Source organism: Pleurodeles waltl, chromosome 4_1 (assembly GCF_031143425.1).
Source record: "Pleurodeles waltl isolate 20211129_DDA chromosome 4_1, aPleWal1.hap1.20221129, whole genome shotgun sequence".
Taxonomy (NCBI): domain Eukaryota; kingdom Metazoa; phylum Chordata; class Amphibia; order Caudata; family Salamandridae; genus Pleurodeles; species Pleurodeles waltl.
This window is the reverse complement of record NC_090442.1, coordinates 831938837-831965766: the sequence shown is the minus strand read 5'-3', so window position 1 is coordinate 831965766 and position 26930 is coordinate 831938837.

Here is a 26930-nt window from a genome sequence, read left to right as displayed (position 1 = left end):
GCAAAATGTCATATATCTTAACTACACGATCCCAGAAGATTGCATGTATGGTGCGTTCAATGTCTCCTGCACAGTATAAACAACCCTATAAACAACCCTTTATAAACAACCCTACCACGGGTAACCCCAATTTCCATAGGCTCTGGTTTCTCTTCCTTGTGGGGACACATACGGGCAATGTGCCCCCATTCTCCACAACTGTAGCATTGGGGTTGTTGGGTTGGGTATTTGTCTGTGGTCTGGGTTTTACCCCTTCCTCTGTGGTTTTCCTGGGGATAGGACGGAAGAGGGAGGGTTTGGGTCGACTGACCGAACTGGTCCCTTTGGTGGGTCCAGGTCTGAAATCTGCAGAGCGATGATAGGCACAGGCAAGATCAATTGCAGACGTGGGGCCTGATTCTAACTTTGGAGGACGGTGTTAAACCGTCCCAAAAGTGGCGGATATACCACCTACCGTATTATGAGTCCATTATATCCTATGGAACTCGTAATACGGTAGGTGGTATATCCGCCACTTTTGGGACGGTTTAACACCGTCCTCCAAAGTTAGAATCAGGCCCGTAGTGTCTACATTGGGGTGCTGTTTGATCCAGTTGCGCATAACTGCGGGTAATGCCTCCAAGTATTGATCGAGGAGAATGGTTTGTATAATGTCTTCCCTTTCGTTGCATATAGGGCCCAACCACTTCAGTCCTAAGTCCTTCACCCGGTAATATAACGCCTGAGGGTTTTCGGATGGACTCCACTTTGTTTTCCTAAATTTTAGCTGATAGTATTCGTATCTAAACCGACGCGTTCCAGTATACTCTTCTTGATTTCAGGGTAGGGGGTTGTTCCCCCAGAGTTAAACGCCTGATAGGCTGCTTGGAGGGTACCCGTTAGCAAGGGAGCCACATACTGTCCCCATCGGTCTTCCGGCCAAGTGGCGGATGTTGCCACCCTCTCAAAGTTGGTGAAGAATGCATCCGGATCTTCACCTTCTTGATACTTTTGGAGGACAAAACTCAGTATGTTAGGATGAACTCTTGTTGCGGCGATGGTGTCCGTCAGCTTCTTCAAGGCGGTTTCGTGGACCAATTGGTTATTCGCCATAATGGTTGCCTGGCTCTTTAGCGCGTTTTGGAGGTTCTCCCGGTCCGTCCTCACGTCCCTATGCTGTTCCTCCCATACTATTTGGAAGTGGCGTCCCTCCGCCAGTTGTTGTATCATGTCCTCAATTGTGGGCTTCACCTCCATTTTTGGGTCCGTCTGGTCTCCTGTGTCGCTATCCCACTTCTCCACCACTGTAGGAGGTGAGGTTCTAGCGTAGAGTGATGGTCGAGAGAATAAAATGCTTGGAGACAAAGATACGGTGCTCAGTTGTGATTGATTTATGTGATTTAGCCCTTTCTCCGGTCACTGGGAGTGAGTCTCTGGGTTTTCTATCTTTGGGATGCTCTTTGGGTTCTCTTAATTTCTGTACGTTGTTAATCTTCGTAACATCAGTTTAGTCTTCTCTCCTTTCTTTATAGGTCTTCTATCCGGCGCTGTTTCATTCGCACTTCGGCAGACTCAGCGGACGCAGCAGTTCGGAACGGTGGAATTACCGGAAAGAAGGGAGAAGAGAAGGTAAGTGTGGGTTCTGGGGTTTATGGGTATAGTTAGTAATCGGGTGTAGTGAGGTGGGTGAGGGTACCGGGTTTCCCCTTTCAACCACTCCCAAACAAGCACCCCTTCGTGGAAAGATAGTTCTGAGGTTATCCTTTAGTGAAGTCTACTGGTGTGCTCTGGAAGGCTGCTATTTTCACAGACCTTCCGCTGTTGTTAGTAATATATTCAGATATTTATAAGCGATGTGAAAATTTACTGCAAAAGAGGGAAAACAACACCAACAAATAAAAGAAAAACGTATACAACGCTTCCCTCTTTCTTCCTCTCCCTTTCAGGCCTTCTTGATATTGCCCGTTAGGAAGGAGGTGTGTCCCCGGGAGGGTCAGACGTCCCGTTCCCCTCCAACCCCGCTCCCACGTCTCTCCTGAACAAAGCGGTATAGCGGACATGAAGACAGGAACGTACCTGAGTCAGCCACGTCCATTCAGCGACGTGGCGGGAAAGTGTGTTTGTCTGTTGCGGCACGGTCTGCAGTGCCGGTGTTATTGCTCGGACGTCTTCGGTTCCTTCAGCTACTGCTTTGCGTCTCCCTCCTCTTCCTTCCTCAGCTCCTTCGAATTCTCCCTTCTTGCGCGCTGCGTGTGTTAGCCACACCCCCTTTAAGGGCTAACCTTCCCGATTATCCTCTTCCGGGTCGCTCTCTAGTGGATCGCTGCGTTCCCCAATGCCCCCGAGGCACTGGCAGCTAGGGCTGGAGTCTGTCTCTGTAGCCGGGGAAGTCCCAACCCGGTTACACCTTCTAACATGTCTTCAACTACAGTCATAACCAATCCAAAGGGTGCTGTAACGACCAAAATAACTATTGTACCCATCTGTCAGGTTCAAGGATAATGTATTGAACTAATTGTTGATAAAAGAGTTTCCCCTTCCCTCTGTTTATCCTCGTGTGTCTGTGCACGCGGCTTATGCTATGCGCAGTCTTTAGAATGTTGGAAATAAGGAAAAACAGTTGAGGGACAGTTGGGGGAGGCACTCGAGGGAAGAAGCAGAATAAAAGAGATGTTTTCCTCATCCTCCTTCTCTGCATCATTGCAGTTCCTTAGTAGCGCTAAGGTTGTTCTTCTCTCGGTTGTCTTTGAATAACAACAGGAATTCAGGAATACTGCTTGCTAGATTGCTGCAGGCAAGGAACTACTTGCTAAAGACGTGAACCACTCCTTGAGATGTCTTGAGGCAAACCAAGTATCATTAAGGGAGGCACGGTTTAAATAGGATACTGTGAACCACAGCCAGACTCGGAAAGCCACTTGAGTGTATCTTGTGGCTTGTACGTCACTGCACAGGTTTGACAATTGGCACATGACTTTATATGTCAAAATGCAATGCTGGATAGTATATACAAGTGAAACTAATACAGAATGATAAACTATTCATGACTAATACATTTACAAATGTAACAACACATATGGCACATACAATAGTGGTTAGGAAAAATCTTATACCTGAACCCTGTAACGAAAAACACGCAAGAGCCCAGGGTTGGGCACTGACTGTGCTAGTTTTATCTTCAAGTCTTTGGGCACTTGTCTTCGGCACTACATGTGTTTCATGCCTATGTTTATTGCCACGTGTTGGAGGCGTTAAGGACAGGACCCTGACAGTGTGCCCCACCAAAATGAGCACACACCCCTCAGCACTTGCCTCTGGCCACAACATGTTTCCTGGGCCATGGCGTAGGAACCTCTGGTATTAAGGCCACTCCTCTGGCCACCAGGCATGGTAGCGCTGTATGGCTCCCCTTTGGTCTCCGCCACCTTCTCACTGTTTCCTTCAGCATCGAAGCCAACTGCTTCTCCCTGGCTGCAAAGTCCTCGGATGTCCCTCATCTGCTCCTTGAGGGCAATTGCGCTGTTGGTCATAGACACCTTGGCTCCTCCTCATCCTGCAAAGGCTATTGCAGCTACCCTGCTCTGCATCACATTCTCCACCCCACCTTCGTCTTTTCCTCGAGTCTCCTCCAAGTCGTGCATGGCGCTCACTTCACTCCGGCCCACCAATGATCCACAGGCTTAGTTGTCTCTGATTTGAACATGCAGGGGGCGTGGCATCCTTCCGGCCTCCTCCCCTTTTGAGACTGGTGCACTGAATTCCTTTGTGTACTGTCCTACCTCATCTACCATGCTGTTGGTTGAAGTCATCCTGTGAACATTCTCCTACCTCGCAGCCGAAGCCTGGAACTACCTCCCCCTGCACCTCAGGACCTCCCATACTTTACAAGAGTTCGAAAGGATGCTAAAAACCTGACTGGTTGACTGAGACCCTGCCAGTTCCTGGATACCCTCACAGGTGATTAGTCGAACTCTGCAACTAAACTGATTGTTTGAGTTGCAATTTATGGAGGGAAACTCGGCTCCCGCCTTCTCTTCACAGTAAGTCATGCCATTGACCTCGCCTGTGAAAGGGCATGGGATTATTAGCAAAGAGATGTAATAATCTGAATAATAGTATCCATTTTATCACAGCAACCCTCCCAGTTATGGAGAGTGGTAGGCTTTTCCTAAATATACTAGAACTATGTATCCCACTTAGGGTCTTAATGAACAAGGTATTTACATCCGGTAACGCCTTATTTGGCAGAGACATACTGTAGTTGCAGATTCCTTACCTTAGAATTTGCCCCAGGCATCAGTCCCCCTGCATGCCATCAGGTGGTGCCAGTCAGCTCTGCATCCGTCATCAGCGTCGTGGTGCGCGGACATCAATATCTTTTCACAAGGCGCCAAGCCATTGAGAACACTGACCACTAATGCGTCAAAAGTAGGGCCCTAAACGGGAAGTCCCTGTCCATAGAAATCAGTTTGCAGAACATGGAGGATGGGTGGGTCGGTAAGGAATCTGCAACTAGAATGTCTCTACCACATAAAGCGTTACTGGAGGTTAGTAACTTGTTCATCTGATAAAGACTTCTAGTTGCAGATTCCTCACCTTAGAATAGATATCCAAACAATACCATCCCAGGAGGGGGGTCTGCAAACCAAGATAATACTAGGAAGTCCTTCAGGACTGAATGGGCAAAGTCCCTTTGGACCAGACTGTCCAGGTAGTAGTGTTTAGTGGACGTGTGCAAGGATGCCCACGTTGCTGCCTGACAGATGTCTAGTACTGGAACTCTGCATGCTAACGCAGTGGTTGCAGCTCTTGCTCTGATAGAGTGAGCACACAAAATTCTCCAGAGGTTGCTTTTTAGCCACAGCATAGCACATTTTAATGCAGGGAACTACCCATCAAGAGATGCTTCTCTTTTGCACTGCCTGACCTTTCTTTGCACCCACATATCAAACAAAGAGTTGATTACCCACCTGGAACACTTTAGTTAGATCAAGGTAGACCACCAACGTTCTTTTTGGGTCCAGGCAGTGGAGACTCTCCTCTTTCTTAGAAAGATGTGAGGGTGCATAAAAATTAAGGCAAGATGACGGATTGGCCCATATGAAAGGGTGTGACCACTTTTGACGAAATGGAATCCCTGGTGCAAAGCACCACTTTGTCAGGATAGAAGGAAAGGTATGGTGGCTTAGAAGACAATGCTTGCAGCTCAACCATCCTGCAGGCAGATGTAATGGCCACAAGGAAGACTTTTTTAACATTTTAGAAGCCTGAGAGGACAATTGTGAACAGGCTCAAAAAGAGCACACATGAGAACTGTCAGAGCCCAATTCAAATCCCATTAGGGCATGATGAATGGTGATGGAGGAAACATGTGGGTAAGACCCTTAAGGAACCTACTAACAACAGGAGACGTAAACAAAGAGGGTTGGTCAGGTAATGTCAGAAATGCAGATAGCAGACAAAAAACCTTTGAGGGTGCCTAAAGCAGAACCCTGCTGGACAAAGAAAGTATAAACAAGAGGACCTCAGAAAGAGGGGGTCGGCAGATTTGTCTGTGCACCATGCCACAAATGTATGCCAACAACAGCCATATACTGTTTTGATGGGGGCCCAGGTGCCAAGATAATGTTACAGACTTTGTGCGGAAGGTCAAAAGCGGTCAATTGTCACTGCTCAATTTCACTCAAGACGGTAGAGACTGGACAGGTTCGGGTGACGAACTCTCCCCTGCTGCTGCGACAGAAGATCTGCCCGAAGGGGCAGTCTGATCGGAGAATCAATGGCCATGCTCATTAGCTCGGAATGCCAGACTTATTTTGCCCAGTCTGGAGTCACAAGGATTGCTTGGGCCCAGTTGTTCTTGAACTTCTTGAGAACTCAGGGCAGAAGTGGTATGGACGGAAACGCCTACAGGAGGCCTGAGCTCCACTTGAGATGAAATGTATTGCAGAGCAAGTGCAGCCTTGGAACAAAGAGCAAAACTGTTGACATTGCACATTCTTCTGTGGAGGTGAACAGATCTAACCACAGCTGAAAGAGACCTTGCACCACTCTGATCAGCCAGGTATTGTCTGCTGAGTTTGTCCGCTCTGGCGTTCAGAGAGCCTGCCAAGTGATGAACCACCGGGGAAATGCCCTGATCTTTCAGCCAAGTCCAGAGGAGCAGAGCCTCCTGAACAGGGGATCATGACCCCACCCCTCCCTGATTGTTGCAGTACCACATGGTGGTGGTGTTGTCCGTAAACATCTGCATTACTTTCCCTTTGAGAGAGGGAAGGAATGCTTTCAATGCCAGTCTGCTCGCCCTAGCTCCAAAAGATTGCTGTAGAGCCCAGACTCTGCCGAAGACCGGACACCTTTCAACTCCACCTTTCCCATGTGGCTGCCCCATTCCAGGAGTGATGCATCTGTCACTACTGTCAGAACTGGCTGGGGAAGGGATCTGCATCTGACCAAATCGCAGTTCAAGAGCCACCACTGCAGATCTTGCACAGTTCCCTCCAAGATCTAGACATGTCAGAGAGATTCCCCTGATGCTGCACCCACTGGAACTTCAGGTCCCACTGCAGAGCCTGCATATGCCATCTGGCTTGTCACCAGCAGAATGCAGGCCCAACAGCCTCAGTGTCATTCTCACCAAAATCAAGGATAGAGGCTGAAACATCAGTATCATAGCATGAATATCCTGGACTCGCCACTTGGGAGGATAAGCCCGAAAATTCACCATGTCCAAATCAGCTTGGATGAAAGGAAGCGTCTAAGAGGGAGTCAGGTGTGACTTCGGCACTTATATAGTGAACTTCAGCGAATGCAGGAGGTCTGCCGTAGTCTGGAAGTCAGAGATGACAGCCTGGGGTGAGCCTCCTTCAACAGCCAGTCATTGAGGTAGAGGAAGACTGGAACCCCTGACCTACACGGATGAGCTGCAACCACCGCCATCACCTTGGTAAACACTCGACGGGCGCTGGTAAGGCCAGAGGGGAGCATGGTGAACTGAAAATACTCTTGGCCTACCGTGAACCGCTATTAACGTCTTTGGGCACGCAGGATGAGAATATGGAAATAGGTGTGCTTGCAAGTCCAACACTACCATCCAGTTTCCTGGGTCCAGTGCAGATAGGACCTGAGCCAGAGTGAGCATTTTGAACTTCTCCTCCGTGAGGAAGAGACTGAGGAACCGAAGCATGCACTGTACAGTTGCTTGAGGGGCAAGGACATGGTTAGGCGCCCCTTCCTTAGCCATGAAAGAAGCAAAAAGAAGATCTGGGGGGGCGAGCTGCAGCAGCAAGTCCCGAGGACCTGGCCGTAGCCCAGTAATCCATAAAGCGCTCATGCGCCGAGTCTGCTTAGTCTCTGAAGAGACGGTGCCATCAAATGGTATGTCCATAAGGGTGGATTGAAAATCCCCTGAAAAGCCAGACATCCTCAACCAAGTGTGGCACCTCAAGGCCACCACAGATGCAACCAACCTGCCTAATGAGTCGGTTGTATCCAACTCACATCATATTGTGAACTTCGCTGCATCTCTCTAATCAGCAACAGCTTGGGAGAGAATGGCCTGGGCCTCCTCCGAGACCTGTGGCAGCACCTGTGCAACCGTGTCCCATAAAGTATGGGTGTAATGGCCCAAAGGCATGCAGTGTTCACGGACCACAATACCAGGCTGGAGGAAAAAACATCTGCTTCCCAAGGTAGTCCAGCCTCTTGGATTCCCTATCCAGGGGTGTGGAAGGGAATACACCCAGTGGTATGGAGGCTTGGATAGCCAACCTCTCAGGGGTTGGGTGTTGCATCAGGAACACAGGGCCATTTGGAACAGGTCTATGGTGGTGGGCAATTGACTTGTTCACAGGAGCCCAGGTGCTGGGTTTGGACCAGTTCCCAAGCAGGACATTAGTAATGGCTTCATTAAAGGGCAAAATGGGTTCAGAAGAGGAAGCCCCAGACTGAAGCACCTCTGTCAGGAGGTTAGTTTTGACTGCCACCAAAGGCAGCCTGAGGCCCAGGACCTCGGCTGCTCTTCGCACCACCATTCAGGACACTCTCTCCTCCAAAGCCATGGTAGGGGGAGAAAGCATGCCAGTGTCAAGGGAAGTATCCAGACCACTGGCCTCACTCAGGTCCGTCCACAAATCCCTGGGATATTCGAACTGGTATTTTAAAGGGTCTAGCAACCCTTCCCAATCCTCATTGTACCCCAACCCAAGAGAATAAAGATCTGACCTAGGGAGCAAGGTCCCTGTTGGAATCAGCAACGTGTGATGCCGGTCCGGCTCAGTGTCAGAGTCGGCAATGAGGATGGGGTTGACGCCACCTGGGGGCACGGGTGGCATCAGGAGCGCTGACATTGGAATCTGCATCGGGTAAGGTTGAGGTGCTACGACCAATTCCAGTTTGGATTCAGGAATGGATCCACAGGTGCCACCCTGGAGCCGAGGCCGAAGCCATTGTTGCAGAACCCGAGGGGGCCCTTGCTGACCCCGTGGGGCCCAAGAGCACTCTAGTGGAGTCAGACTGCCCAAATATTAGGCAGATGGCCTCATAAAACTTTTGGAGTTGGGCAGGTGTCGCTCCTGCTCCCTCGTCTTGTCGGCCAACGGACAGGGTGAAGTAAAAAAACAGTTGTTCTTCTTCGGCTTCGTTTTGCGCCTCAACTTACCTGACTGTCCCGGGGACTTGGCGTGGGACGATAAAGAATGGGGGTTCGCGACCATTCTCGAGATCTTCCTCTCTACCGAGAGCAATATGGAGCTGAGCGGAGGGCTGCAATGAGCTTTAGGGACTGCTCCCTGAGAGTTTTTGGGTTCATGGCCTGGCACTCACAGCACGACTTCTGGTCGTGGTCATGCTCCAAGCACCATATGCACACAAGGTGCAGATGTGTCGCGGACATCATTCGATGACAGGATCTGCAGGGCTTGAATCTGGTCTTACGTGACAACATCTCGATCACACCAGGAGTGTAGACACTCAAAAATCTTTGACAAAAAGTCAAAAAAGACTTGTCAAAAAGTGATTGAGGATTAGCTCTTCTTTGGATCTGCACTGCCTGGCGCAGAAAGAAAAGAACTCACATCAGTGCGCCAGGGTGGTGCCTATATATGTCCTGTGACACCATATCCGTGTGACGCCACGCTTTACAGCATCGTCCCTTTTACAAACCGCCGTCAGGCCGCCACTCCGAGTATTGGAGCACTGGCATTACCGCAGCCCTCATTTTTGTGTTTCTTTGGCGGGGTGTTCCTATAAGCACATTTCGTGCTCCCGGTCGCGCCGCCAGAATAGCCTATTTTTCTGAAATTACTTCTTTCCTTACCTGGTGGGGGGGGGGGGAACTCCTCGTCTTTTCTTTTTTTTTCTCCTTTTTCTCTGTTCACCTCGTTTTTTCTTTCTTCTGAGCTCCATGTCGTCTTCTTAGTGTTCTTTTTCCCAGCATGCTCTTTTCTTTTATACTGCTACCTTTTTCCTATTCTTTTCTATTGGACTTTCCCAATCCAAGATGGCGTTGCTCTCTTTTCCTGTTTTGTCACTTCCTGTCTCCTGGTATGTAAATCATTTAGTCCTGGTCTTCTTTGCTTTGCAAACACTTACGCTTGGTGGTGATCCTTGCTCCTGTTTCGTCGTGCCTTTCTCCAGTTCCTGCTGCTTTTGATTGCGATTTTCCAGTTTTTCACCTTTTTTCATTCTTTGTTTTTTTCTCTTTTTTAGGAGTTCCGGTGTAGAGGTTTTTCCCACATCTTTTTTTTTTTTTCCCCTCTGGGACTCCTTCGGTTTAGGCGTTGCCTGTCAAGCAGCATCGTAGCTACTGGAAAGGGTCGCCCTTATCTTGGTCAGTCCAGAACCAGTAGAAGACCAGGTGCTCTTTCAGGTTCTTCAGCCAAAGGCGAGAAGCGTTGTGCAGAGCGTGACAGATTCCAACGCCAAAAGAATCTGCATTGTACAATAACCATGGAAGGACCATAGGAAGACATCGTAGAAAATGCACGAGCCATGCTGCAGACAGTCCAACAACAAGCTCAAGAATTACAGCAATTGCGGGCTGCGAATACCGCACTAAGACAGGTCTTGTCTTCCCGATCAATGGATGTATCACCTGTGTCCACCTTGACACATCAATATTCTGGGGATCCACATTAGATAAAAGAATTTCTGGATGCCTTGACAGTCTTCTTTGCCTTTCGCTCTATACAATTTTCATCTGATAAGGCCAAGGTGGGTTATCTGATCAGTGCTTTGTCTGGCCACGCACTAGCTGGGCGACTCCCTTGGTCTCTGCGGAAGATCCTGTTGTGAATAATTATCCTGCTTTTTTTAAACTCTTCAAGCAGATGTTCGAATGACCTGGGTTTGAGGCAGCTGTGGAGGAGGCATTATGTGATACACAGCAAGGCAATCAGGATGTCTTACAATATATAACCCACTTCAAACAATTGGCAGCCAAAACCACTTGGGTGGAATGCACTTTTGTAACCCTGTTCCACGAGGACTTTGAAAAGAAATTAAGGATGAATTGGTACACTCCACTCCAACTCAATTTTTGAAAGAACTGTTGGACCAAGCAATGAACATAGAATATAGACTACAAGAACGTTAGATGGAAAGACGAAGAACACGCTTACCGTACCAGTCCAGAGCACACCGTACCACAAGCCGACGATCTGACAAAGTCCATTCTGAAGCATCTCAATCTACAGAGGAAGAACCCATGCAGATTGATCTTGTCCGTGGTCTTCTGTCCGATTCTAAAAAGGAGGACAGGAGGCGAAAGGGTCTTTGCCTTTATTGCGGCAAGGCTGGTCATCTGATTCGTAGTTGTCCTGTCCGTCCCTCAGGCCTTCGGGAAACGCCAACTCCCGCCCCCAGTGAGGAGAAGGGGACGGGAGGAGCTGAAGTACCATCAATATGTTCCTCCAGAGAAAAGTTTTCTACCTTGTTTATATTATCTGTTACATTACAATGTTCACAAGGCCAAGAAGAGCAGCTCTTTGCTCTTGTGGACTGTGGAGCCAGTGGTATCTATTTGGACGAGACCTGGGCGAAGGACAGAGGTATTCCATGTGTTCCTAAGGAAACGCCAGAGCAAGTATACACTGTAGATGGCTCCCCCTTAACCTCAGGGCCTGTGGTGGAGTCTACTCCTATTCTCTGTCTGCATTTTGGGAGACACCAAGACCATATCGCTTTTGATCTCATATCCTCGTCTAACCACACAATGATTTTAGGAATACCTTGGTTGACTCGGCACAACCCATATATCAACTGGGAAATGAGAACCATATCCTTGACATCTCAGTTTTGTCAACAAAATTGCTATTCCACCAACTTGTATTGGTCTCCCAAAGGGATCTATCATTCTCCCAAGAATAATGATAACTCTATTAATACGATTCAGGGAGTACTTAGTTGTTATCAGGAATACTCTGACGTTTTCCACAAGCCTTGCAACCCTGTCTTACCTCCTCATCGTATCTATGACTGTGCTATTCTAGTGATTCCGGACGAAGTTTAATTTGGTTTCATTTGGTCGGATGTATTCTTTGACTGATCAAGAAAAGAAGGTACCCAAAGAATACCCAGATGATAATTTAAAGAATGGGTTAATTGCTCCTTCTTCATCTCCTGCTGGGGCTCCTCTTTTCTTCGTTCCTAAGAAGACGAAAGATCTGCGTCCCTGTGTCGACTTTCGCACACTTAATAAGCTAACAATCAAAGACCATTATTCCTCACCCTTAATTAGGGATATACTGGACACCATCCAAGGAGCCAAGATGTTCACTAAGTTATATCTAAGAAGTGCCTATCATCTTTTGCGTATCAAGGAAGGAGATGAAGGGAAAACAGCCTTCCGTACTCCATTTGGTCACTATGAATATTGAGTCATGACCTTTGGCTTAATCAATGCACCTTCTATTTTCCAAGGATTCATGTATTCCGTGTTTTCTGATTTATTGAATCAGAGTGTGGTGATCTATCCGGATGATATCCTAATATATTCCCGTAACCCTGAACAACATACTGACCATGTACTGCAGGTTCTGGAAAGACTCTAACAGAATCAATTATATTGTAAACCAGAGAAGTGTGAATTTCATAAGACTGAAGTACTGCATCTAGGGTTCTGCATCAATCAGACGGGAATAGCCATGGATCAAGACAAAGTAAGAGCCATCCTAGACTGGCCCTCTCCCTCTTCTGTAAAAGAAACTCAGTGTTTCCTTGGGCTTTCGAACTTCTATCGACAATTTATTCAGGACTTTGCCCATCAACAGAGTTATATCACCCAGACTATTAAAAAAGAAAATCTGAAGAAGGGATTTGTCTGGACCGATAGTGCAGAACGGGCCTCTCAAAATCTAAAAAGGTCCATCACTCAAGCACCTATTTTGCGACACCCTGATACTACAAAAAAAATTATAGTAGTAAGTGATGCTTCGGAAAGGGCCATCATAGGGGCAGTTCTACTTCAAAGACCAGATGACCATGGATTGAAACATCCTATCTTCTACCTCTCACACATACTGACAGAAGCAGAACACAATTACTCTGTATTAGAACAAGAGTTACTTGCTCTCAAGGTAGCATTTAAAGAATGGAGACACTTCTTAAAGGGCACTAGAGAACCTTTTGAAGCAAGGACTGACCATCGTAATTTACAATGTCTTCAAAGTATCCAATGCCGTAACAGTCGTCAAGCAAGATGGGCTTTCTTTTTTAGTCAAAATGATTTTTTGATAACCTACATACCCAGATCCCAGAACTTGGTGGCTGATCCATTATCCCGTCGGCATCCTGAATGTACCAATCCCTCCTCTCCACACATCATTGAATCCAGTCGGATTATCAGGGTCACTCAATCCTTTTTGGATCGTGTTAAACCGGAGTACCAGTTTCTTCCACTTGAAGAGTGGGATAAATTGACTCCTCACTTACAAAAGGAGCAAGATTACTTCTATTATCAAGGCACTCTTTTCCTACCTACTAAAAAGGTACAGCCCGAGGCATTACAGATGTGTCATGTTTCTCCTGTAGCAGGACATCGAGGAGTCAAGAAGACCCACGAGCTGCTTTTATGTTCTTTTTGGTGGCCTACTCTTAAGGACGATGCTGAAAGTTATGCATCAGCATGTCCTGTATGCGCTCAAACTAATATACCTCAAACTAAACCTGCAGGATTATTGATGCCCTTTCTTGTTCCTTCAGCACCATGGTGTACCCTGTCCACAGATTTTATATGTTCTCTACCGTCCTCTTCAGGTCATCATGTTATCATGGTAACTCTGGATTCCTTTACCAAGATGGCGCATTTCACAGCCTTAAAGAAACTACCCACAGCCCCTGAAATGAGTCGTATATTCATGCAAGATATTTTTCGCCTCCATGGCCTTCCACAAGAGGTTATTTCTGATAGATGATGTTTCTGTAATGCCACTCAAAGTAACTGGTCAGACTTTCTTTCTCTTGCTGAATTTTTCTACAACAATACAGTACATAGCGCAACTGGAGCAACACCTTTTTATTGCACCTATGGTTTTCATGCTAAGGCTTTTTCCACTATTCCTCGTAAATCTTCGTCTGTTCCTGCAGTCACTTCATTTGCACAACGAATCCGCCATATCCAGGGCCTAATCCATACCACCCTTTTGGCTTCCAAATAAGCAATGAAAAGGAAGGCAGATCGTCAACGTCAGGTGGCACCTTTGATTCAACCAGGACACAAAGTATGGCTTTCATCCAGATTTCTGCCCTCACGTTTCTCTCAAAACAAATTCAAACCTCGCTTTTATGGCCCCTTTCGGATACTACAAGTGTTGAACCCTGTTGCTGTCAGGCTAAAGTTGCCTCATACTTGGAGAGTTCATCCCGTTTTTCATGTGTCCCAGTTAAAGCCTTTCATTCCTGATCCGTACCACCGATGTTTTCAACGTCCTCCTCCCCTCTCTGTGGATGGCCATCCTGAATATGAGGTGCAAGAGATCTGTGATTCTCGATTTTTTCAGAACAGACTGCAGTTTTGATCCACTGGAAAGGTTATCCTCTCATTGACTGCTCTTGGGATGATGATTCATCAGTCCATGCACCCCGTTTGGTTCGTCTTTTTTATTCTCATTTTCCTGATAAACCTGGGGCCTTGTGGAGGGGGCCTACTGTGACGTTGCGCTTTACTGCGGCGTCCCTTTTACAAACCGCGGTCGGGCCGCCACTCCGAGTATCGGAGCGCCGGCATTACTGCGTCCCCCATTTTTGTGTTTCTTTTGCGGCGCGTTCCTATAAGCACATTTCGTGCTCCCAGGCGCACCACCAGTATAGCCTATTTTTCTGAAATTACTTCTTTCCTTACCTGGTGGGAGGGGCTCCTCTTCTTTTTTCTTCTTTTTCTCTGTTCACCTCACTTTTTCTTTTTTCTGGTCTCCATGTTGCCTTCTTAGTGTTATTTTTCCTAGCATGCTCTTTTCTTTTATACCGCTACCTTTTTCCTATTCTTTTCTTATGGACTTTCCCAAACCAAAAGGGTGTCGCTCTCTTTTCCTGTTTTGTCACTTCCTGTCTCCAGGTATACAAGTCATTCAGTCCTGGTCTTCTTTGCGTTACAAACACTTACGCTTGGTGGTGATCCTCGCTCCTGTTTCGTCGTGCCTTTCTCCAGTTCCTGCTGCTTTTGATAATGATTTTCAATTTTTTCCCCTTTTTTCATCCTTTGTTTTTTCCTCTTTTTTAGGAGTTCCTTTGTAGAGGTTTTTCCACGCATTTTTTGTTTTTTTTTATCTCTGGGACTCCTTCTGGAGGGTACGGTCTGCTTAGGCGTTCCCTGTCAAGCAGCATCGTGGCTACTGGAAAGAGTCGCTCTTATCTTGGTCAGTCCAGACCCAGCAGAAGACCGGGTGCTCTTTAAAGTTCTTAAGCCAAAGGTAAGAAGCATTGTGCAGATCGTGACAATCCGGCATGCAAGATGCCTGATGCGGATCGACTGACGCCACCTGACAGTGCGCAGGGATACTGCTCTTGAAAAATCTGCAGACCCAGACTGACTCCTGGGGGAAATTCTCAGGTAAGGAATCTGCAACTAGAATTCTCTATCAAATGATATTACTTTCTATGATGTTCGGCTCACTGCAACAGACATATGCCCCAAGATATATGAATATATTTTAATATCACATATTCCATTTGCAGTTGTTCAAAGATGTCTGAGGAGCACAAGGATTTATCTGTATTAATTCTCAGCCCTGAATTCTCTCCACAATATCCCACCTAACATTGAGACTATTTCAGTTCTCACATTATGTAAGGAGTCCTCTGCATATAGTTAGAATAATGTACACCGTACCATCCTTTTGCAACCCACATATTTTGCTATCCTAGCTCATGTAGGATGATAGTGGCTTCATTAAATTAGGTAACACACTGGTGACAGTCAAGTCTGTTGCATGCCCCTCTTTACTTGTCAGCAATGTGATTATAACCCTGCCTGTCCTAACTCTAATCTAATCTAATGCTGTTCTACAATAAACGAATAAAGGTAAGTATCTCCTTGACAGAACCCATATCCTATGATCCCTGAAAGAGGTAATCCCGTCCAAAGGTGTCAAAAACCATATCCATTTCAGTTGCAGCTGTGTTGGGTCGGGTTGCTTCAGTTGGCCTCCTATCTAGGTTGTAGAACAATCTATGGAGGTGCTTGCAGCAGGTACAAAACCATTTGGGTCTTGGTGGACAATGGTGGGTAGGACCTTCATTGTCTAACTTTGACCAGGATTTTATTGTTGATGTTGAGAATGGGTGAGATGATTTTACATCTATTGGAACATAACAGGGTTTAGGCAGCATTACAACAATGGCATTGCTAGTAGTATGGAGTAAAACCTCTGTTCTCAGTAGTCAAACATTTTGTGCAGCCAAATTATCCATGTTGGCACTGTTAAATTAATTTGGAAGATGTGGGGCCTTACCCAGGGGCAGCAGTTTCATTGCACCCCTTAATTCTTGATTTGAGCATGGTGCATCTAGCACTTCCCTCATATTCATGGGTATAGTATTGAATCTGCCCTTCCTATTAAAACCAAAAAGCAAGTCATGGTCTATGCTGTGTGGTTTTTGAAGACAACAAAGCAGTGTAAGATTCAAAGGAAGCACTGACCTCAAGCCGGTAGCTTTGAAGTGGAACATAGGGCCTTGTGTATATCAGTTTGTGGCAGTCTACCAAATTAATGGCCAGTCTTGTCACCCTCAGACTTTTTTCTGGTGGTATATATTCCCAACAATCGAGCACTTTAAGTCTGTTGAACAGCTGTGCATGTTGGTAATTGTTTGCACACAGTTCAGATCTCTATGCATGGTCTGTCAGTACTCATTTTTCACAGTGTCTCGTCTGTTTTAATGCTTTTAGGCCTCTGTTTAGCAATTATCGAACACTACAGGTGGAATACCATCATGAAGGGGTTATGATGAAAAACATTTTGCTAAAATATTTGATAAGTGAAATGCGTCCCTGTAGCTGTTTAGTGCACACAAACATATTTAATCTAGTGTGTAAATATCATAAGTGTACACATGAAGAGTATTCACTGTCTATAGGGCAATGCTCTAAATACTTTTCTGTGAGATCCCAACTGTCCAGCCAATTATGCAATCTGGTTACCCACATTAGTACCCTAACGTGGGGATCTAGACGTATCTAGGGACTGATCATGGGGAAGTGGATGACCACAGCTATACTTGGCGATTATCATTCTAGGTATTCAGCCTGTGAGTTTGTGTAAATGCAGACAACTGCTAGTGGGTCACCATGTGTTTTTTCTTTTATTAGTACAAACCTGCCATACTCATATATTTGGTTTTTCACAATCACAAAGTGGATATGAGGCCTGATTCAGGTAACAACTTTCCGTAGCAAATGCAGAATAAGTTTTGTGAAACATATTACTATTCCATCTGTTTCAAGTTTTCATCATTTAACTTAGTGAGATGTGTCTCCTGTAGTACAGCTATGAATGATCTTCAAATAGGCAAGTATTCTGTGCCTCTTGGACACATCAGACTCCAATTGATGGCATATGTCTGTCATCATTTTGGTGCCCTGCCATACAACATCGCTAAAGTCAGAATTTCCATTTCATCAGATCTTGACAACTGATGGACCTGGCCCTTTTTGCAGGGTCATCCCCAAACTTTTTGCCTACCTCCTCCTATTTTTTCTGACCTGTTTTTGTAGGCTTTAGGACTCTGGGCACTCTACCACTGCTAACCAGTGCTAAAGTACCTATGCTCTCTGTCTAAATTGAATTGGTGATTGGTTTATATATGATTGGCATATCTGATTTATTAGCAAGTCCCTTATCTAAGTGCACTAGAGGTGCCCAGGGCCTGTAAATCAAATGCTATTAGTGGGCCTGCAGCACTGATCGTGCCATCCACATGAGTAGACCTATAAACATGTCTCAGACCTGCCACTGCAGTGTCTGTGTGTGCAGTCTTGCACTGCCAATTCGACCTGGCAAGTGTACCCACTTACCAGGATAAATCTTCCCTTTTACTACATGTAAGTCACCCCTAAGGCAGACCCAAGGTAGCCCCATGGGCAGGGTGCAGTGTATTTAGGAGGTAGGACATGTACTGGTGTGTTTTTCATGTCCTGATGAACGAGTTACTTACCTTCGGTAACGCCTTTTCTGGTGGATACATTAGCTACCCGTGGATTCCTCACTCATTGAATTTTCCCCCTGCGCCAGCTTTAGATGGAAATCTTCTTCCTAGCTTCCGCACGTCGACGAGGACGTCACAATTGCCCACGCGACGCCATCTGACGTCATACAGGCAATAAGAGGTCCTCGCCGACGTGCCGACGCCAGTACCAACATTTTTTTACGTGCCTCTGAGATGAATAGGCCATCTAAAAATATTTATACAACAATATTTAATTACACCAATAGATAAAAACATCAGCCCAAAAATGTCAATAATATGTATAGCAATCTCACAAACTCTTTGTTTTTTTTTCTCTAATATGTACTTATAGACATAAATATATACATTATATATGGAAGCCATCAACTACCAAGAGGAGCACACCCAAGGATAGCTTGGTAAGACCAGGCAGGCAACGGGGAGGCGGGAGGGACCGTGAGGAATCCACAGGTAGCTAATGTATCCACCAGAAAAGGCGTTATCGAAGGTAAGTAACTCGTTCTTCTGATGGATACAACTACCTGTGGATTCCTCACTCATTGAATAGAGTCCCAAAGTAGTACCGCACTCGGTGGAGGGTGTCTGAATGGTCAAACCAAGAAATCCTGCAGCACCGACCGTGCAAAATGGCCATCCCTCCTAACCTCCGAATCCAAGCAGTAATGCTTTGCAAAAGTGTGGAGGGATGACCAAGTTGCGGCCTTGCAGATGTCAACCACAGGAACACCCCTAGCCAAGGCCGAAGAGGTCGACTTAGCTCTGGTGGAATGAGCTCTTATTCCATCAGGGGGTTCTTTCTTTGCCAGAGAATAACACAACTTAATGAAAAGAATGACCCACCTGGAGAGTGTTCTCTTGTGGACTGCCCTTCCTCTCCTCTTTCCCACGTACCCGATGAAGAATTGATCCTCCAATCTAAACTCCTTTGTTCTGTCTATGAAGAAGCTCAGCGCTCTTCTCGGGTCCAAACGATGTAGTCTTTCTTCCTCTTTAGAAGGATGAGGTGGAGGATAAAAAGAGGAGAGAGTAATAGTCTGACCCATATGGAAGGGTGAAACAACCTTCGGCAAGAAAGCAGCCTTGGTCCTAAGCACCACCTTATCTACATAGAAGGAGGTATAAGGGGGCTTAACAGAAAGAGCCTGCAGCTCACTCACTCTTCTAGCAGAAGTGATCGCAACAAGGAAAACAGTCTTTAACACCAATAACCTTATGGGGCAAGAATGCATGGGCTCAAAAGGTGAACACATAAGAAACGTTAAGACTAGGTTCAAATCCCACTGAGGCATAATGAAAGGAGTGGGAGGAAACTTATTAATGAGGCCTTTTAAAAATCTTAATACTAAAGGAGATTTAAATAAAGATGGTTGGTCTGGAAGACACAAAAAGGCTGACAGGGCCGACAAATAGCCCTTGACTGTAGCCACTGCACAACCCCTCTGTGCCAGGGACAATGCAAAAGACAAGACATCTGATAAGTGGGCACGTAAGGGATCAATTTGCCTTTCTCCACACCAACACACAAACTTAGCCCACCTGATAGCGTAGATAGATTTAGTGGAGTGTCGCCTGGCCGATAAAATAACATCCACTACCTCAGGTGGGAGAGAAAAGGAACTCAGGTTGCTCCGTTCAATCTCCAGGCATAAAGGTGCAGGCTCTGGAGTTGGGGGTGTAAAACCTGCCCCTGCGATTTTGAGATGAGGTCTGCCCTGAGAGGAAGACGGAGCAGGGGAACAGAGAGAGTTGTAGAAGATCCGAATACCATACCCTCCTTGGCCAATCTGGAGCTATTAAGATGACTTGGGCCCGGTCTTGGCGAATTTTCCTCAGAACCCGAGGAATCAAAGGTATGGGGGGAAATGCGTAAAGCAACTGGTCGCACCAGGACATCTGAAACGCGTCCCCCAACGTTCCTTGCACCAGATACTGGAGGCTGCAGAACAACGGGCAGTGCGAGTTCTCCCGAGTGGCAAAAAGATCTACCCGAGGGATTCCCCACATCTGGAAGATTTGCCGGACTAGATCTGGATAAAGACGCCACTCGTGATCGGTCGAGAAGTGCCGAGTGAGACTGTCCGCACGCACGTTCAAGACTCCGGCCAGATGGTTTGCTACCAAGCAAATCTGATGGTCCTTTGCCCAGGACCATAGTCGCAGAGCTTCTCTGCAGAGAAGGTACGACCCTACTCCTCCCTGTTTGTTTATATACCACATTGCGGTAGTGTTGTCCGTCAGGACCTGAACCGACTGACCGCGAAGGGAAGGGAGGAAGGCCTTGAGAGCCAGACGTATTGCCTGCAACTCCAACAGATTTATGTGAAACATCTGTTCCACTGGAGACCAATGACCTTTGACCTTTGACCTCCAGGTCCCCCAGATGAGCTCCCCACCCTAGAGTGGAAGCATCCGTTATTACTGTGGTCACTGGCGGAGGTTGCGAGAACTGCCTTCCTTGGGAAAGATTGCCGTCCGCAACCCACCATGTTAGATCCACTGCAGCGTCCCTGGAGATCTTTACCGATCCCTCGAGATCTCCTTTGTGTTGAGACCACTGCTTTCGGAGGCACCACTGAAGAGCCCTCACGTGCCAGCGAGCGTGAGTGACCAACAGAATGCAAGAAGCAAACAGACCGAGCAGACGTAGGACCTTGAGGACTGGAATGACCACTCCACTTTGAAACATTGGAACCAACGCCTGAATGTCCTGAATCCGCTGAGGCGAAGGAAAGGCGCGATTCAATGTTTTATCCAGTACTGCCCCTATGAACAGGAGGCGCTGAGAGGGCGCCAGGTGAGATTTGGGCACGTTCACAGAAAAACCCAGGTCGAACAACAACTGGGTTGTCGACTGCAGGTGACGCAGCACGAGCTCCGGAGACTTGGCTTTGATCAACCAATCATCCAGGTAAGGAAATACCGCTATCCCCTTCCTTCTGAGCTCTGCTGCAACCACCGCCATCACCTTTGTGAAGACTCAAGGTGCTGAAGTAAGACCAAACGGAAGGACCGCAAACTGATAGTGCTGCGATCCCACCACAAACCGGAGATACGTTCTGTACTACTTGAGTATCGGGATATGAAAGTAAGCATCCTGCAAGTCGACAGACACCATCCAATCTCCTTCGTTCAACGCCAAAAGCACCTGAGCCAGGGTCAGCATCTTGAACTTTTCCTGTTTGAGGAACCAATTCAAGATCCTCAGGTCCAGGATTGGCCTCAACCGACCATCCTTCTTGGGGATCAGGAAGTATCTTGAGTAACAACCCTGACCTCTCTCTGCTCTGGAACCAACTCCACTGCACCCTTTGAAAGGACTAGAACCTAGTAACAGGAGATGCTCTTCTGAACAGTAGGATGGGCGGACGGGGTGGTACAGGAGTGGTATGTGAAGGAATTGGTGGAAGACTAAGGCTGCTTCCCATGCTGCACCCCTCCAGAGGCGGCTCCCCTGGTTCGGACCCTTCCCCTCCCCTGTATGATTTATAGGAGAGAGCAGTGGCGGGCTGTTGTTGAAATCTGCCCCGAAAGGAGGAGGATGAGCCACCACCAAACCCCCTAAACCTTCTGAAGAGTCTTGAAGAAGCAGAAGAGGAGGCCTGCAAGCCTAAAGACTTCTCTGTGGCCCTACTCCCCTTAAATCTCTCAAGGGCAGAGTCCGCCTTGGATCCAATGTCTGAAGGCACTCCCGGAAAAGAACCTGGGGCAGTCCGAGATGAACATGAAGCCTGAACCACCAGGCTCTCTGGGGTCGGGTGCCTGGACAAAAAGCCTGGATCTGCAGGAGCCACGCGATACCTGCGTGCTACTGATCTATTAACTGCTGAAGATGACACCGGCTTCTTCCAGATCTCTAAAATTGGTTCTAACAGAGCCTCATTAAAAGGCAAAAGTGGCTCTGCAACTGTTGAAGCAGGATGTAAAACCTCCGTTAAAATATTGGGCTTAGATTCAGACACCGGCAAAGGGAAGGTCCAAAAAGTCAGCTGCTTTCCTTATTACAGAGTGGAATGAAGCAGCCTCCTCTGTATATTCTCCAGGAGATGTTAAGTCCCATTCTGGAGAGGTGTCCAAGCCACTCGCCGTATCTAAACCCTGGAGATCTCCCAGAGGTTCTTCAATCTCTCCTTCCTCCAAGGCCTGCTTGCGATACTCCTGCTCCTCAAGAAGGCGAAGAGCAAGCCTTCTTGAATGCAGCCTGGCTTCAATTCTTGGCGTTGACAGGGCGTCAGCCGACGTCGAAGCCTGTCGCCGATCCTCTGATCCATCTGACGCCGGATCCATCGGCGCCGTGGACTTCTTCAGCGCCGTATGAGGCAAAGGATGGACAGGAGAACTCTCCGGCGCCAGACCAGCAGATCTACTCGGCGTCACTGGCTGTGAAGTCGACGCCATAGGAACCAGCGCTGAGTCAATACCTCCGATCGGAAGGAGGGGCTTGAAAGGTGCCGGTCGTAAAGGAGCCGGAGCACCCATATTGAAGGCCAATGGACCCGAAGGACCAGCCGGTCCACCACCTGGAGCCATCTGTTGAAAGATAGCAAACATCGCATTTAAAAATGCGGAACTGTCGGCTCCTGGGGCCGGGAAAGCTGGATACTGTGGAGCCTGGGCTCGAGGTGACATCGGCGCCGGCCCCGGCGTCTGAGAAGCCAGTGAGAACTCCTGACGCTGAGGAACCTCAAACACAGATGGTGGATTCAAAGGCGACGTCGGCGAAGCTGGTGAAGCCGGTGATGCAAGAGGCGTCTGCGGAGTGATGGTGGGACTAACTTCCCATGTCTTTCGGCGTCAAGCTGAAGGTGACCTCGAGGGCGATCTCTCCCTACTCGACCGGCGCCGAGATTCGCGACGACGCTGGGAGTCACGATGACGCCGATGGGACTTAGGAGAAGATGTCTTGCGTCAATGCCGCTTCTCCCTCTTCTTGGATTTTGCCAAAAAGAGTTTCGCCTCTCGCTCCTTTAATGCCTTCGAGTTCATCCGTTGACAGGAGTCCCATTTCTCCACGTCGTGGTCGGAGCTGAGACACCACAAACAGTCCATATGTGGGTCCGTCACCGACATTTTGCCTCCGCACTCATCGCAGGGCTTAAAACCCGACTTTCGTTGAGACATGCTTTCTTCTCGAAGAAAGTAACAGTAACTGTAACTACGCAGAGTAGAAACAGTAGCTCCCTCAAAGAATAACCGTCGCTAGAAGGCACGGAAAAAAGGGAACTGACATCGGCACAGCGTCGCGTGGGCAATTGTGACATCCTCGTCGACGTGCAGAAGCTCAGAAGAAAATTTCCGTCGAAAGCTGGCGCAGGGGGAAAATTCAATGAGTGAGGAATCCACAGGTAGTTGTAACCATCAGAAAGTGAAATACTGCCAAGTTTGATTTTCACTATTGCAAGGCCTATCTCTTCCATAGGTTAACATAGGGACTGCCTTTAAATATCTTTTAAGTGCAGTTTCCCATTGGGAGCAGATGGAGATGTGGAGTTTGGGGTCTCTGAACTTACAATTTAAAGATACATCATTTGGTAGAGTTGGTTTTTAGATTGTCTGTATAAAAATGCTACTTTTTGAAAGTGACCATTTTCTTGCTTAACAGTTCTGTGCCTCTATCTGCCTGTGAAATCCATGTCTGGGTCATACTGACAGTTGGGCTGTTTGTGAATTCCCTCTAGACAGTGACACAAAGGGAGCTGAGGTGTGTCCTGCATATCCTGATGAGTCTTCCTGGGCTACAGTGGGGAGGGAGAAGCTGACACCTGCACCTGAAAGGGCTGTGTCTGTCCTCACACAATGGAGTCTCCTACCCCCTGGAGTGTGTCTGGGGCCAGGCCAGGGCAAGGCAGGATCGCGTGGACAACAGAGACTTTCCTTTGAAGTTTGCCTACTTCAAAGGCAGAAAACCGTATAAGTAGTGGACTTCTGGATCACGAGGAACCTCTGCCAGGGAGAAGAGCTTGATGCTTGAGGATGACCTGCCACTCTGCCAGTTGCTTTGCTGTGCTGGTCTGCTGCTTCTGTGTGAAGACAGAAAGAACTGGACATTGCTTTCTGAAAACCTGCTTGTGAAGTTTCTCTAAAGGCTTGGACTGAGCTTGCCCCCTGTTCTGAAGTCAGAGAGACATCAAGACTTCATCTGCCAGCACATGAGCTCTCTTGCTAAGACCTCTACCCTGCCAGGTGGTGCCACATCCAGTACCTGAGCCCTTGAAAGGAGAAGCTGGTGAACCCAAGGTGAAAATCCACGCACCCGAGCCGAGCAGCAGAAAACTGATGCAGCACCTGCACTGAAGCTGATGAATTGAAGCATTGCCAGTATAATTGAAGCATCAATTCATTGCTGCTGTATGTCCAGATTTTCCATGCATCGTCCCTCGACATCAAAACCTGCAACACCACCGCACTGACACAAGGCTGCTTGTCTGGAAATCAACACATCTCTTCCCTGCGAGGAAAGAATTGACACATCGCTTGCCCGGCGGAGAAAGAATTGACGCACGGCCTCACTTGTGAGAAAGGAATCAACGTATTGCTTGCTTTTCCGATGCACCCTCGCAGCTTTATTTTGCACGCATACCAAGTACTTTGTGCTAATACAACGCACCCATTGATTTCTATGGATTAAGACTCTCTTTACTTTAGAAATTCATATCTTTGCTTGTGTATGTTGGATTTTTGTTGTTTTGGTCTTGTCCTGTTAGATTTAGATAAATGTTGGTTATGTTTCTAAACTGGTGTGGAGTCCTTTTTGTGGCGGTTTCACATTGTTACTGTGTGTGTTTGTACAAATACTTTACACAGTGCCTCTGAGGTAAGCCTGACTGCTTGTGTCAAGCTACCAAGGGGGTGAGAGCAGAGGTCTGAGCTGCGTATCTCCCTTACCATGACTAGACTGCGGGTCCCTACTTAGACAGGGTGTAAACAAACTGCCAACTAGAGTCCCCATTTCTAAAAACAACTCATTTCCAGTTCGAATTACATTTTTGCTGGAGCCTCTTCCATGACCTCTAACACTGACACCCCACTATGTTATCTGTGGGCGAGACAAAGAGTTCCAACTAGTTAGAGTTTGAGTCTTTCATGTCTGTATCTGCCTCGGAAGCTATGACATATGAGCCTATCAATAAAGTGTCTAGTCTTTCCACAGCTTGTTTGCATACCTCAGAAACCTCAGCCAGAATGTCCATTTTCATGGTTGTGCCCGTCTTTGGTTGCAACTTTTGCTTAAGCACCCTAGCGCTATTTTTTTCTGAACCATCTTCAGTCGCTAGTGAGCAATCCTAAATCAATGGCTGCTGTATCAGTCACACTTTCTAGCACCTCTCTGGTGTCTGGACTGCCCTCAACATAGGATCCAGCAAGTCAGATGATACTTGACTAGCTTTTGTTTCTTAAGGCTCTGATTGCATATTCATGGCTTGCCTTTGCATGCTGCCGCGATGTAGTAATGGTGTTGACAGGAGGAACTGCACTTTATCTATTGCCATTTGCACAGATTTCTGGTGTATTCGAAGGTCTCAAATGAAGCCTTTGTGGCACAAGTCTGAACTAGTACAAATATTACAGTATCATTTTGATGCGATTTGTCTTCAGTGGAACCCACAACACAATTCTGTCAGAGATAGCACTGGATAACTGAGCCTTTCAGATCATCAGCGTCTCTGAACTCTTCTAAACTGTATACTGTTTACTTAGTAAACTGCCATACACATTTGAACCTGCGGATTTAGGTATTCACCATTTAATGGTGTGCCGAATCATTGCTATCTCCTTGTAGTACAGCTCCATAAATGCCTTTAACAACAGTATGGCCCTTAAGTATCAGACAGACTGGCCATTAGAACAGGTCACCACCCACCTTTTTATCTTGATTGTTGCAATGGCTCCAATTAAGGCCCATGGATGTTCCTTCTAATAAAGAGAATCACATTTTGGGGGTTATCAAATCCAGCAATTTGACATTTCCTCCCTTCTCCCTAGTATTGCAGCACATGAGCTGTACTGCCTGCCTCAAGAGCTCTGCAGTTCAATGTTGGCTCCCACAGCGAGCTAATAGCTGCGTCCTCTCAGCTGCGGCTTTGGTGCAAAAGGCCAGTGATGCTGGCCTCCTTTTCCTGCCGCTCTTCTCTTCCAGGCATGGCACATTCTCAATTCTGCTCAGCCAACTTGGTTGGTATGCCGCAGACCATACCCAGCCCAATTCCAGCCCTCTGGAGGTGCTGGTTCAAATACACCCTTAGGCCTGTGTCCACTTGCCAAGAGGTCAGCAGGTGACATGGTATTATTGACTGAAGGGGGTAGTGAAGGAGCTGAGTTGGAGCATGTTTTAGGCCATCGGCTGCTGGTCATGCCTCCCTGTGCGGTGACCAATTGTTTCAATGCTTCTAGATGTGATCAAAGTATGTAGGATGGACAGGTCAGGTTTGTAAAACAAGATAATGAGGTCACTCCAGATGCACAAGTTAGTGTGGTAGAGGTTGATGAGGCTGGGTTACATGGAGGTAGTATGTAGATGGTGGGAATGACAAGGAGGCTGTACTGGCTAGTGAGTACTGGATGAGTATGGAGTCACCCTTGGCAACAAAGATGTTCAGACAGCAGGTGGCAAGGAGAGGTTTCTTGAAGACTCATACCTTTCTACTGGTTTTCTGTGTTGTTTGGTTTCTGGTCAGGATTTTGTAACCGGGGGATGGCCTTTTGGATTGTTGGGTTTGTCTTTTCTCCTACCCTCAATTCCGTTATCCACAAGTAGTCCCTATTAGAACGTGAATGTTCAGAAGTTTTTGTTTATGATCTAGCATTGATCATTGAGGATGACTTGGGATAGGGCTCAAGGAAAGATTAGAATTAGAGGCAGCGGGGTGACAGCTCTATGTCTGGCTCGAGCCAGCTGAAGTAAGATGAGACAGGGCTTTTCATGTCATGACGGAAAAGGGCAAAAGACCTGTCAGAGGAATTTGAGAGCAGGCTTGAGGGTGGAGATGTAGAATGAGAGCAATGTGGAATGCAAGGTAAGAGGGAGGGAGTGAAGGAGAGGCTACAGGAAAAAGGGATTTGTTTTTTCTGAGAGGGGGAAAGATGGAGGAAGCCTTATCCTTCTGTGCCATGTAAAAGAGAAAGTTACGAGTTTGTGATTTTGGGTGAGGACAGCTTGAGAGGCAATTAGGAGTATAAGAAAAATATTAGGGGTCATGCCAGATGAAGTATTGAGTGGAAAATAATGAGGGGGAAGCGGACGGATACTCAAAGTCGATGTACAATACAAGGAA